The sequence below is a fragment of the Solanum tuberosum genome, unplaced genomic scaffold, assembly GCF_000226075.1.
Source record: "Solanum tuberosum cultivar DM 1-3 516 R44 unplaced genomic scaffold, SolTub_3.0 scf00563, whole genome shotgun sequence".
NCBI classification, from domain to species: Eukaryota; Viridiplantae; Streptophyta; class Magnoliopsida; order Solanales; family Solanaceae; genus Solanum; species Solanum tuberosum.
Window position 1 is genome coordinate 22,218 of NW_006239523.1, and position 12,634 is coordinate 34,851.

Consider the following 12,634-nt stretch of genomic DNA (forward strand, 5'->3'; position numbering starts at 1 on the left):
ACACTCGAACTTGTATAGAATATATAATATGGAATATCATTACTGATTTTAACTAATTAAACATGAAAAAATTAGAATTTTTTTCCCTTCACACAAGAGTTGGATATTTTGTAATATATAGATGTCTTAAATTGACCAGACACATCTGTTCATGAAAAAAACATGATTGTTATGAAAAGTCATTTGTTCATGAAAGAACATGACTCATACGAAAAGTTAATTGATCATGAAAGAACATGAATCTTATGAAAAGTCATCTCTTAACTTCTATAAATATAAATATTCTCTAGAAATAGCCTAAGAAAAATTTGCATGTATAAACATAGGGCTTTGTTGTATTCTGAAGGGATTTGTTTGTATTTTTCTCAATATGTATGCATGCAATATCTCTTTAAAGAAAGCTATTACATGCCTCAAAGTCTTCTTCTTCTTCTTCAATTTTTATTTCCTATTATTTTTTTCTAACAATCACGTTATTGCTCTAAGACATCAATATTTGCTAAACACCTCAAAAAATTCTATATTAAGATCCTTATATTTCTTCGTAGGTGTATAGATTTATACTGGTGATTTTGTCACAATCTAAAAAATGGGCGTGATGACACTTGTCTATCCTTACTAAGACAAATTAGCCTCAACCCAAAAGAATCAAAAGTAATGTAGAAAGATAAAGCAAGAACAAGATAAAAGCAAAAAACTTATTCATTTTATTAACACCCCAAACCTGGTTGTTACATGTACAAACCACTAATACATAGAGTGCAGAATTAAGAAATAAGTACAAGTCTCAAGTCTTTATTTCTCAATTAGAACAACGCATTAAAAGAAGAAATAGAGGGTCTGCCGGGATGACAAGCAACTACCTCTCAACAGGTCCTTGGCAAGCCTTGGAAATTGGAGAGTAAGAGCAATCATGCTATACTGGGCTCGGAACCTGAACAAGTGTAGAAGCAAGGAGTGAGTACCAACAACACGATACCCAACAAGAAATCTAATAAAAACAAGTTAGAAATTGAGTACTCCTTTCATCCCAACCGAACCTCCTCAAACTAAGATATGCATAGAAATTAGCCCAACCTAAAAGTTCTACAATACACAACTCACAAGGCTCAATAATCACAACTCAATAGTTACAATTCAACAATCAACACGTATCAGGTACATTAATCTCAATATAAAGTAGATCGATTACAAGTAACTAGTGCATCAATCACAGTTAACAAATATGTCAAACATAAGCATCAAATCATAATAATCAAACTCTTGCCGGAATCATTTCCCTTTGGAACAATATCATTAATCCGAACCATTTTCTATTGGCTTTAAAACCTATCACTAGGCGAAATAATTTATCATCGTCTTTATATCATATCATTAGCTGGAACCATTTCCCATTTGTGTTGTATCACTAGTCAGAACCATTTCTCATTGGTTTTGTACCACTAGCTGAAACAATTTCTCTTCAGCTTTGTATCACTAGCCAGAACTATCTTTCATTGATTTATATCATATCACTAGCCGAAACCATTTCCCATCGGCTCTATATCACGTGACTAGTCGAAATCATATTCCATCGACTTTATATCACACGCCTCACCACAGTGTACAACAATCAATGCACATAAGCAAATTAGGTAGCGACCCGAACCGTCGTTGTTTAGGAGAACAAAAATCTAGGAAAATTCTGGGCCATTGTCCCGCCAGGGCGAGCCAGATGCCTCTAGGCCGGCGACGCTAGGGAGGGATAAGTTGGCGCTAGAGCAGGATACGCAAGAGAAAATGCAAATAATGCAAAATCCTATTTTTTCCTTCTTCCTAATATACCTAATTTAGTCATAAAAACACCCTAGAAACCCTCAAAAAGCTACTGCTAGCCTGGGAAGAAGGAAGAGAGAGATTCCTAGCATGAAGATTTCAATGGATTGCGAATTTCTGATCAAGATCATCGTCACAAAGCCTGGAAACGATAATCGAAGACCAAAAATCCGTACAGCTGCTTGGCGCCCATGTAGGCTAGGTTTTATAAATTGAGTAGTTAAAATCTGTGTTCAGTATGTAATATGTGTAAATCAATGGTAGGAGTCATGCGTAGGCCTTCGTGCACCGAAAGTTTTGTGGTTAAATCCTAGAAAGAAGCCTTAGATGATGATCTAGGGTTAGGTGATGGTTGTGTTTCTATAATTGTGTGATGTATGTTTGTTCTTGCTTCATTATGATACATGTACGAGTATAAATATTCCATTATTGATCACACTTGTTGTAAATGAGATAGATGAATGATGAATGCTAAGAATCGTGACTAATTTGTTTGAACTTGAGAATATACTTGTGATTGTGATTGTGGTGTGTTGACTGGATCGGTTGACACGTTTCGGCATAAATTGGTTGCCACGTTCCGGCATAACTAACTTGGATCGGTTTCCACGTTCCGGCATAATTATGGGATATGTTGCCATGTTCTGGCATAATTCTTGGATGGGGTACCACGTTCTGGTATACTAATTGTTTGAGTTTGGGTCCTATGATATGACCAATGATTTGATGTAATTGTATGCCTTGAGGTTTGTGAAACTGTACCTTGTTCGTAATGATAATGGATGTTGTATTTCCCGGAGTTGTTATATGGTTATGAGGGCTTATGTTGATTGTCCTTCTATATGAGCAAACTTGATATGTACCTTGATGAAAAGTGAACCGGAAAGAACATACCCAACCGGGAGGAGATACGGTCGGAGGGAAGTCAATGTTTCAAGAATGGTTAATATCCGAGAAAAGGGGGTTGTGTGTTGTAATGGCAAGGAAGTGTGGTAGCATACGTGATGAAAATGCTTAGACAAATTTCATCTTGGAGAAACGGATTTGTGTTAGTGGTTAGAAAGCTTGACGTAATGTGCTATGTGGCCTTGGTGTGTGATATGAAGAGGAAGTAAGGGTATGACGTGAGCAGTTAGTGGGAATGCTTATAGTGTATTTGGTGGACTTCTCAATGTGTTAGAACGGTTAGGCTATGATCAAAAGCCTAGTAGTAGGTTGATCGAGAAGGTGGTTAGTAGTTATAGTGAGGGTGCTAGTGTAATTCTGAGGTATTCAAGAGAGGATAAAGGTGGAGAAGCGAGTGGTTTATTGTATGTTTCTGCTAGTTGATTTCTTATTTTATGTAGTGGGTGTCGGGTTGACCAATGATGTCTACCAGTACGCGAGTTTTGTATTGATACTACTCTTGCTATGTCTTTTGACTTATTCTGGATGCAGGTTGGTGATGTTTCATTAGGTAAAGACGAAGAAATTCTCCAGCAGCTTCTATTTTTCTTCCACATGGTGGGAGCTGTGTCTTTTATTATCATGTCTAATTGTACTCTTAGTAGCTCGTGTAGCTGTTTAGACTAGATCCTTGGGGGTGTTAATTACTTATAAGCCTTAAAACTGATTTTGTTTTAACAATTCTTATTTATAAAAAATATTTGGCACATTTTACTTCCGTTTTATTTAATTTACACATATTGTAGCTATTGGGATGAGAGGGTTCTCCTACTTAGGTGGTAGTATGTAGGTTCTCGCACGGCCTGGTGGGTTGGGTCGTGACAAATTCACACCATAAGAAAGAGACAATAGCTCAAACAATTCAAGTTCACATTCATGCCATCAAAGCATTTCATTAATCAATCAAATAGGGGTCACAACAAGGTAATTCACAAAACAGTATGACCAACACATAGCCTTTTATTTAATCCCCTTTTTATTCATTAAGTTCAATCAAGGGGACAGTGAACTCTTTACGTCATCCCCATTACTCCCAACACACAATAAAGGAAAAAATACATGAATCCTACTAGAATACAAGGTTTGGGAGATCACTTACCTTAATTCAACTAACTAGTCACTCCAAGACTTGAGTCTTCCCTCCCGGTCAATGTCTAAAGCCACAAAATTTATAACAAACAAGTATTCACAATAATTTTTCAAAAATAATAATACCCACATCATATACTTTGGAAAACAGGTCAATCAACTCAAAATCTGATTCCGAAAATGAAGTTTGAATATGAAATTCTTTACTTGAAATCATTACCCATGGCATTAGGAATACATTGGTGAAAACCATTTCAGAAAAGGACTTAAATTCAGTTCGCAATCTCCATTTTAGTTTAGAACTCGAGTTCTTGAAAATCTTGTCATTTACCAATCAGAATCCCAAATTTTGATATTAAAATCCATAAATAATCAAAGAGAAATGAAGTTTTAGGATCAAAATTTTTTACCCAAAAGATCTAGCATAAGAAATATCTTCAAAATCACTTTCAAGAGTTTACCAAGCTCAAAAATAAAAAATAGGACTTAAGTCCCAAAAATAGCACGGTCAAACCCCCCCCCCCTCCTTTGATATCACAAAACGCCCCTGAGTTTGCAAAATTGAACCCCTTGAAAGTCAGGGTCTTCTCTTTCACGAAGGTCACAAAAGCGACCAACCCTTTGCGATCGTTATGGTCAGGCCACCTGGCCTTTCGCTTTCATGAAGATCGCGAAAGAGGCCATTCCTTCACAAACGCGAAAAACAACAGATTCTAGGCACCAGAAAATCATCCAACTCTGAAAACATCAAAGGATCCTCTGGATTTGTTTGGAACCTCATTCACACAAATTATATAAGCAAATCGATTACTCGACATTTTAAACTCAATGAATATGAGGACTCCTTAATCCAACATCCATGAAACCACGAGAAACTAACATACACCTAAAAAGACCAAGACAAACTCGAAATCTCTCAAAAATGAACAAAGACCTCGCCTATGCCTAAAATCATTTACTGAATTCAATAAAATTTTCAGAATTTTGATCCAAGCATCCGAACCCTGAATGTTGACCAAAGTCATTCCAAAGGCTAAATTATCAACAATTTCCAACTTAGGATCTTAATTCCTCAAAAAGACTTTGAATTTGAAACCGATGACTCTCACAGACCATACACTAAAGACCACTTTTACTAGTATCAGACTTTTGAGAGGAATCAAGTTCTTATATCTCACAGTCTCTTCTGTCTCCGAGTTATACTTTGAGTCAGACTCCTCCTTTCATCATGCTTCTTTTTTTGTCAATGTTGCTGTTGAACTATAACTCTTCTTCTCGCTTTTTACTTGTTTTCTTGATTTTGTCGGAATCATCCTTGATCCATTTCTTTATTTTTGCATTTATGTCCAAACTTATTTTGGATACATGTGTAGAATTCAACTTCTTGTGATAATGCACCTTTGAACCATACTTACTGACTTGTTTCTTCAATCTTTGTAATTAATCAAAACTGCATTAACCCAACAAATTCCCTCTTTTTGATGATGACAAACAGGGCCGACTCAACAAGATTGGGGGCCTAAAGCCAAACCTTAAAGAGGGGCCCTAATATTTTTTTATTTTTTTGTTTCAAAATAATAATACTCATATATATATTTATTTGAAATATACTTTTCTAGCCTTTTTAGATGTGAAATCATTGATTACTGTTTTCTAATAATTTGTTTTAGTAATTCATTTTCAATTGATAATATAGCTAATGCATTCAATCTCATAATTTTGATCTTAGATAAGATTTTATCAATTTCAGTTTCGAAAAAATTCTTTCGGCCAAGGCAACAGTTACAGGAATTGTTAGCATTATTCTATAAGCAATATATGCATTAGGAAAAGAATCAAGTCTTTTTATTTGATTGAGTATTTCTATTAAATCGTTATCGTCTACTTGCATTATTTCTCTTAATAATAACTAAAACGAGAATATATATACTTACTAACTAAGAATATCAACAATAACAAAAGTTCAGGAAAAATTATAAAATAAAGTTAGACTAATAAAACCTGGCTCACGATTTTGATAAGTTGATAAAACAATATTGAAATAGTGTTGCGTTCCTTCAATATAATGATTGCTTGTTGCACTTCTTAAGATTTTGAAGAAGACACTCAAAAGCAAATTTTATTCTTTTTTTAACTTGTAAGCAACAGTAAATCATTTTTTTTTAAGGAGAGAGTTCAATATTAAGGATAGAAAATAATAAAAATAGAGAACAAAAAAGATGAGTATAAGGGTAAATAATAATATAAGGTCAAATTTTTAGGAGATAAATATGGAAACAAAATTTCCCACTTAAGGGAATTATTTTCAAAAAATGTTTCATTCCCTTAGAAAATTGGGGAAAACTAACGGTTATTATGTTTTTTTTATACTTCTTACATGCTTTTTTAAATATAAAATACATATAATTTTAAGTAATATATATAGTATTTTTTTTAAAAAATACATATAATTTTAAGTCATATATATAGTATTTTTTTTCAAATTGGGGTCCCCCAAAAATATGGGACCCCAAGCGATGGCTTAAGTGGCCTAGTGGTTAAGACGGCCCTGATGACAAACAATGTTACATCCATTTTTACCTGTAGAAACTAAGCATACCACTACTAAGATTAAACACGTTAGTCAATGGGTTATAAATTTCACACCCCTTATTTATCTCCTTTTGACATCATTAAAAAGATGATGTATCCTTTATAGATTGACGAGCATAGATCCTGGTCAAACAAGTCATGGTGTAGATCCTTTCAAATGTACTTTTTGAATTCGAATCGTTCGTCTTAAGTATATTAGCTTGAAATGGGTGATGTATTACTTGCTCATGTGTTTTAATGTTCTTTAGCAAGTGCAACCAGGGTATCATAAGTGATTTAGGGTTATAAGAGACCTCTAACACTAAGTCAAGTTCAGAACTGTTCTACCAGCTAAGTTTTTCGCATTAGTTCATGCAAGGGTCAACTTCAAATGACCATATATTTATGCATATAAAGAACTGCATGGATCATATATAATCTATCAAATTAAAGGTCTATGAGTCTTCTTTCCAATGCCACAAAGTTTGCATTAATAGGAGTTTGGATTAAAAGATTATGCCCACTTTACCGGACACTATCTTTCCGTGTGACTAAGGCAATTTCCCCAAGCTAGCGCACCGAGGCAACATCTATTGCCTTCTTGTGTGGTTGGCTGCGTGCCTGAGATGTTTTACACATGGGTGCACGTATCTGAAGTCTTTTAAGAACCCTCCAAACACGTAGTTCACCACCTTAGTTCATAAATTTACTCTAGAAAGATATATTTTTAAGAAACTAACTTCCTCCAAGGTTCATTCATTATCTCAAGTAAGATTTGACCATGGAATTTCATCATTCTTTACCTTAACACCAATTAACATATTTTTACTTATGTAATCCACAGGCTTTCAAGAAAATTCGCCTCTAAGGCTGATGTAACATCCCAGATTCAAAATAGAGGATAGCATGTTAGAACTTCAAGGTTCCACCCCACAACGACCAAGCATGGGTCAATGGGGAAGCACCAAAGAAACTGCACTAAATAGTGAACCACGCTAGGACCCATGCCCAGTAGATAGGTCCACGGATCGTGGTTGGGGCAGTGGTGGATGGCTCAGAACACTCTGACAACGAACGACTCTTGATCAGGAAAGACCATAGGTCCATCCACGGTCCGTCAGTCGGAATCTTGTGGGTCAGGCCTAGATAGTTAAATTAGTAACTTATAGGTCTTTTCTGATTTTAATTAAATCAATGTGTTGTTGTTTTGCCTAAGTCTAGACCACATATATAAGTATTTTTAACCCCAAAAACCCCTCATTCAAGTCATTTCCTCAAATCCCAAAAGAAAACCCAAAACTCCCCTAAAAAATTCTCTCTCTAGAAGTTGGAAGAAAAAGAAAGAAATTGGAGATAGGTTAAGATCAAGTCTGCCAATCTTCAAGCTTTGGAGGGAATTGTAATCAAGGGATGATAGATTTTCATCCATGGAGTCCCCTAGAATTTCCCCAATTTAATGAAGAATTCCCCAATTCTAGTTAGGGTTTCTTCAAATGTTGTGCCTTATGATGATTGTTAATCCAATTGAGTGTATTATGATTGTTTATGATAGAATTAGTAGAATTACATGTTTTTAGAGTTAAATTACATGTACACATGCCTATTCCATGATTCTAACCTAAAATTGATATAATTGGGTTGATGTCATGATGGAAAACTTTATGGGTTAAGGCTTGTCATTATAGGATTGAGGAATTATGACTAGAATTGCTTTAGAATGAAGATTAGATGATGATCATGAGATATAGGGCTTTGAGAGTAAATCTTATGATATGAATTGTTGGTAGTTGATGTTCTTGTTGAGGAAAAGATACTTTCCATATGAATTGCTTAATTATGAATGTATGAATGTGAAAGGTTTACTCACATGAATGATTCTAGGTTGAAAGGATTGCTGACCTAAAATGAATCTAGACTAAAAGCTTATGTAATGATGAGGCTAGAGGAAATTACCCTTGACCTCCACAAGTAAAGATATGAGGTGATTCTAATACTCCTTAGAATTGAACAAGAGGTGAGTCCCCCACATTCTTAGTATGATGAATGGACATGGAGGCGAGTACCCATGCTCCTTATGAAATTATGTTGAGGCGAGTACCCGTGTCATATGATGAAATTGTAGAGGCGAGTACCCGCGATCTAAAAGTAAGTAAGGTAAGAGGCGAATACCCATTAGCCTTAGTATGTTAGTCAAAGAGGCGAATCCCCATGTCTTTAAAAGTAAGTATGAACGATATGATTATGTTGTGAAGAATGAATATTTTGGATTGTTGTGTGCTTGATATACCTTCCATGAGGTAAGTTGACTAGAGGCGGATGACCCAAGTCTTGACTAAGGCTATGTAAGGTTGCTTGAGAAGTATTCCTTCCTTATTATTATGTTGATTTATGTACATTGATTATGCTTATGGTTTGTATTGACTAACCATGATGTTTATGTTGTTTATGCTAGCTATCATATCTAGTACATTCTTGTACTAACTCATACTCTTGCCTACATTCTTATCAAATGTAGGGTCCGAGGTTCCCGATTCACACACTTGTGGCTAGATTCTTAGTTGAACAAGGAAGTGAAGCTTTGGTGACTCCTCATTGTATTCGAGGATTGGGTCACCCCTTTCTCTCTTTTATGTCTTTCTTTTCATGTTGGACTATTGTGTGGGTTGCATCCCAAGATTTTTATCTTTTATGTTAGATGGTTTAAGACAATGATGTTTGACTTTCGCTAGTTTTATAAAAGACTTTGATTGTGTTCAAAAGTTATAAATTTCCGCACCTTTTCTATTACTTTATGTTATGGTATGCTAAGTGGCTTGTATCAAGCCTCTCAGGGCTTATACGCCTTGTTACATCTAGGGGGTACTCCTGGGTTGTGACAAACTTGGTAATCAGAGCACAAGGTTTAGAATGGTTCTAGGATGTCTCAAGCTACGTCTAGTAGAGTCTTGCTCATAAGTGTGATGCGCGCCACATTTATGAATGAGAGGCTATTAGATGTTTAGGAAACTTTACTTCTTCACTTCTCTAACTCATTCCATGGAGTTTAACTATATAATTTCTTCTCCTAATTTGTGCTCGATGGTTTTCAGGATTTGACTTATAGAAGGGCTACAAAAAGGATGGAGGGAGACAATGTTGATCAAGAGGTTCCTCCTCAAGTTCCTCCCCAAGCTCATCCTCAAGCACCGATTACCAAAGTTGAGGAATACCCTCAAGAGTTTATCAACGAGGTCTACAAGGTACTTGCTATTATGGGTGTGACTTCGGTAGAGAAGGCGGAACTAGCCGCTTACCACCTCAAAGGGGTTGCTCAGATTTGGTTCAATCAGTGGAAAGATGCAAGGCCAGTGGAAGCGGGTCCTATAGAATGGGAAAGGTTCAAAAGTGCTTTTCTTGAGAGATTCTCCCCTCTACATATGAGAGAGGCCAAGGTACTTGAGTTTATAAACCTTAGGGAAGGAAATATGAGTATAAAGAAATACGCCTTGAGGTTCACTCAACAATCCAAGTATGTTCCTTTCATTGTGGCTGATTGTAGGGCCAAAATGAGTAAGTTTGTGTCGGAAGTTTCCGACATGGTAGTCAAAGAGTGCCGCACTGCTATGCTTGTCCATGACATGCACATTTCTCGCCTTATGGTGCATGTCCAATAAATTGAGGAAGTAAGGCTCAAGGAAAGATCTAGAGAGGCAAAGAGAGAAAGAGTAGATGATGGTAACAATTCATATTCTAGGTCTGGTGGACGGGGTCGTTCAAAGTTTCGGCAAAATTTCTCCGGGCAAGGTTCTGCTAGTGCTCCTTCAAGGACTAATAATGAGAGGGTGTCTAACCCAAAACCTCAAGGAGATGGTAATAGGTCTTCAATTCCTACTTGTGCTAATGTGGGAGAAATCATGAAGGGAAGTGCTTAGCGAGGTCCAATGCTTGCTTTAGTTGTGGGAATACGGATCACAAAATAAAGAATTGTCCTTTGTTTGCTAAGAATGATGGAGATGTTCATCATACGGCTCAACCCTACCCTTCATCCGGTCCAAGTGGTTCGGGTGCAAGTGCTCCTAAGAAAAACTGTTTTTATGCTCTCCAAACTAGAGGTGATCAAGAAAGTTCTTCGGATGTGGTGACTGGTATGTTAAAAGCTTTCCATATAGATGTGTATGCTTTATTTGATCTGGGTGCTACTTTGTCCTTTGTGATCCCTTATGTAGCTATGAGATTTGATATGCTTCCTGATGTGTTGTTGGAACCTTTTTTCTGTCTCTACCCCTGTTGGTGATTTGGTGGTGGCAAAGAGGGTTTATAGGAGATGTATCGTTTCCTTATCCCATAGAGTTACTCTTTTTGATTTGACAGATTTCAATGTTATCTTGGGTAGGAATTGGTTGCATTATTGTTACGCCTCTATTTATTATAGGACTAGAGTAGTCAAATTTTAGTTTCCAAATGAGCCTATCCTTGAGTGGAAGGGGGGAATTCTATGCCAAGAGGTCAATTTGTTTCTTACCTAAAAGCTAGGAAAATGATTTCGAAGGGTTGTGTCTACCATATAGTGAGGATGAGGGATGTCGAGTTTGAAATTCCTATTCTTTAGTTGATTCCTGTTGTATAAAAGTTTCTGGAAGTCTTCCTCGATTAATTACCTGGTATTACTCCTGAATGGGATATAGATTTTGGGATGGAACATCTCCCCGATAACCAACCTATCTCTATTCCTCCTTATAGAATGGCTCTAGCAGAACTTAAGGAGTTGAAGGATCAGTTAAAGGACTTATTGGATAAGGGTTTCATCCGACCGAGCATTTCTCCATGGGGTGCTCTGGTGTTGTTTGTGAGGAAGAAAGATGGATCACTCCATACGTGTATTGATTATCGGCAGTTGAACAAAGTAACCATCAAGAACAAATATCCTCTCCCAAGAATATATGACTTATTTGATCAACTTCAAGGGGAAAGTTATTTCTCAAAAATTGATCTCTTATCAGTTTATCACCAATTGAGGGTGAAATTAAAAAGATATTCCGAAAATAACTTTTAGAACCCAATATGGTCATTATGAGTTTTTAGTTATGTCCTTTGGTTTGACTAATTCCCTGGCGGCGTTTATAGATTTGATGAATAGGGTGTTTAGACAATACCCGGATATGTTTGTAATTCTTTTCATAGATGATATTTTGATCTATTCAAGAAGTGAGAATGAGCATATTGATCATTTGAGGTTTGTGTTGCAAATCCTTAAGGAAGGACAACTTTTTGCTAAGTTTAGCAAATGTGAGTTTTGGCTAAGGTCTGTGGCTTTCCAAGGCCACATCGTTTCATGTAAGGGTATTGAGGTAGATCCTATTAAAATGGATGCAGTCAAGAGTTGTCCTAGACCTCTATCACCAACAAACATTAGAAGCTTCTTGGGTTTGGCCGGTTACTATAGAAGATTTGTTAAGGGGTTTTCCTCTATTACTTCTCCATTGACGGCTTTGACTCAAAATAATGCCAAGTTTATATGGTCCGAAGCTTGTGAGAAAAGTTTCCAAGAGTTAAAAGATAAACTTACTTCCGCTCCGGTGTTGACCTTACCGGAAGGTATGAATGGCTTTGTAGTATATTGTAACGCCTCTAGAGTTGGATTGGGATGTGTTCTTATGCAAAATGGTAAGGTGATTGCCTATGCTTAAAGGCAACTAAAGGTTCATGAGAAGAACTATCCTACCACGACCTTGAATTAACGGCGGTGGTATTTGACTTAAAGATTTGGAGGCATTATTTGTATGGTGTACATGTGGATGTTTTCACTGACCACAAAAGTTTGCAATATATGTTTACCCAAAAAGATCTAAATCTTCGCCAAAGGAAGTGGCTTGAGTTATTGAAAGATTATGATGTGAGTGTTCTCTATCTCCCAGATAAAGCAAATGTGGTGGTGGATGTCCTTAGTCGGTTATCCATGGGTAGTGTTGCACATGTTGACGATGAAAGAAAAGAGTTGGCTCAAGATTTTCATAGGTTGGCCCGATTGGGAGTTAGACTAGTGGATTCCATCAATGGTGGTGTTATGGTCCATAGTGGGTCTGTATCGTCTTTTGTAGCCGATGTTAAGGCAAGGTAATGTCTTGATCCAACTTTGGTAGAATTGAAAGAAACAGTACTTAAAAAGTCCATTGAGGCTTTCTCCCAATGGGGAGATTGTGTCCTAAGGTCCCAAGGTCGTTTGTGTGTTCTGAAT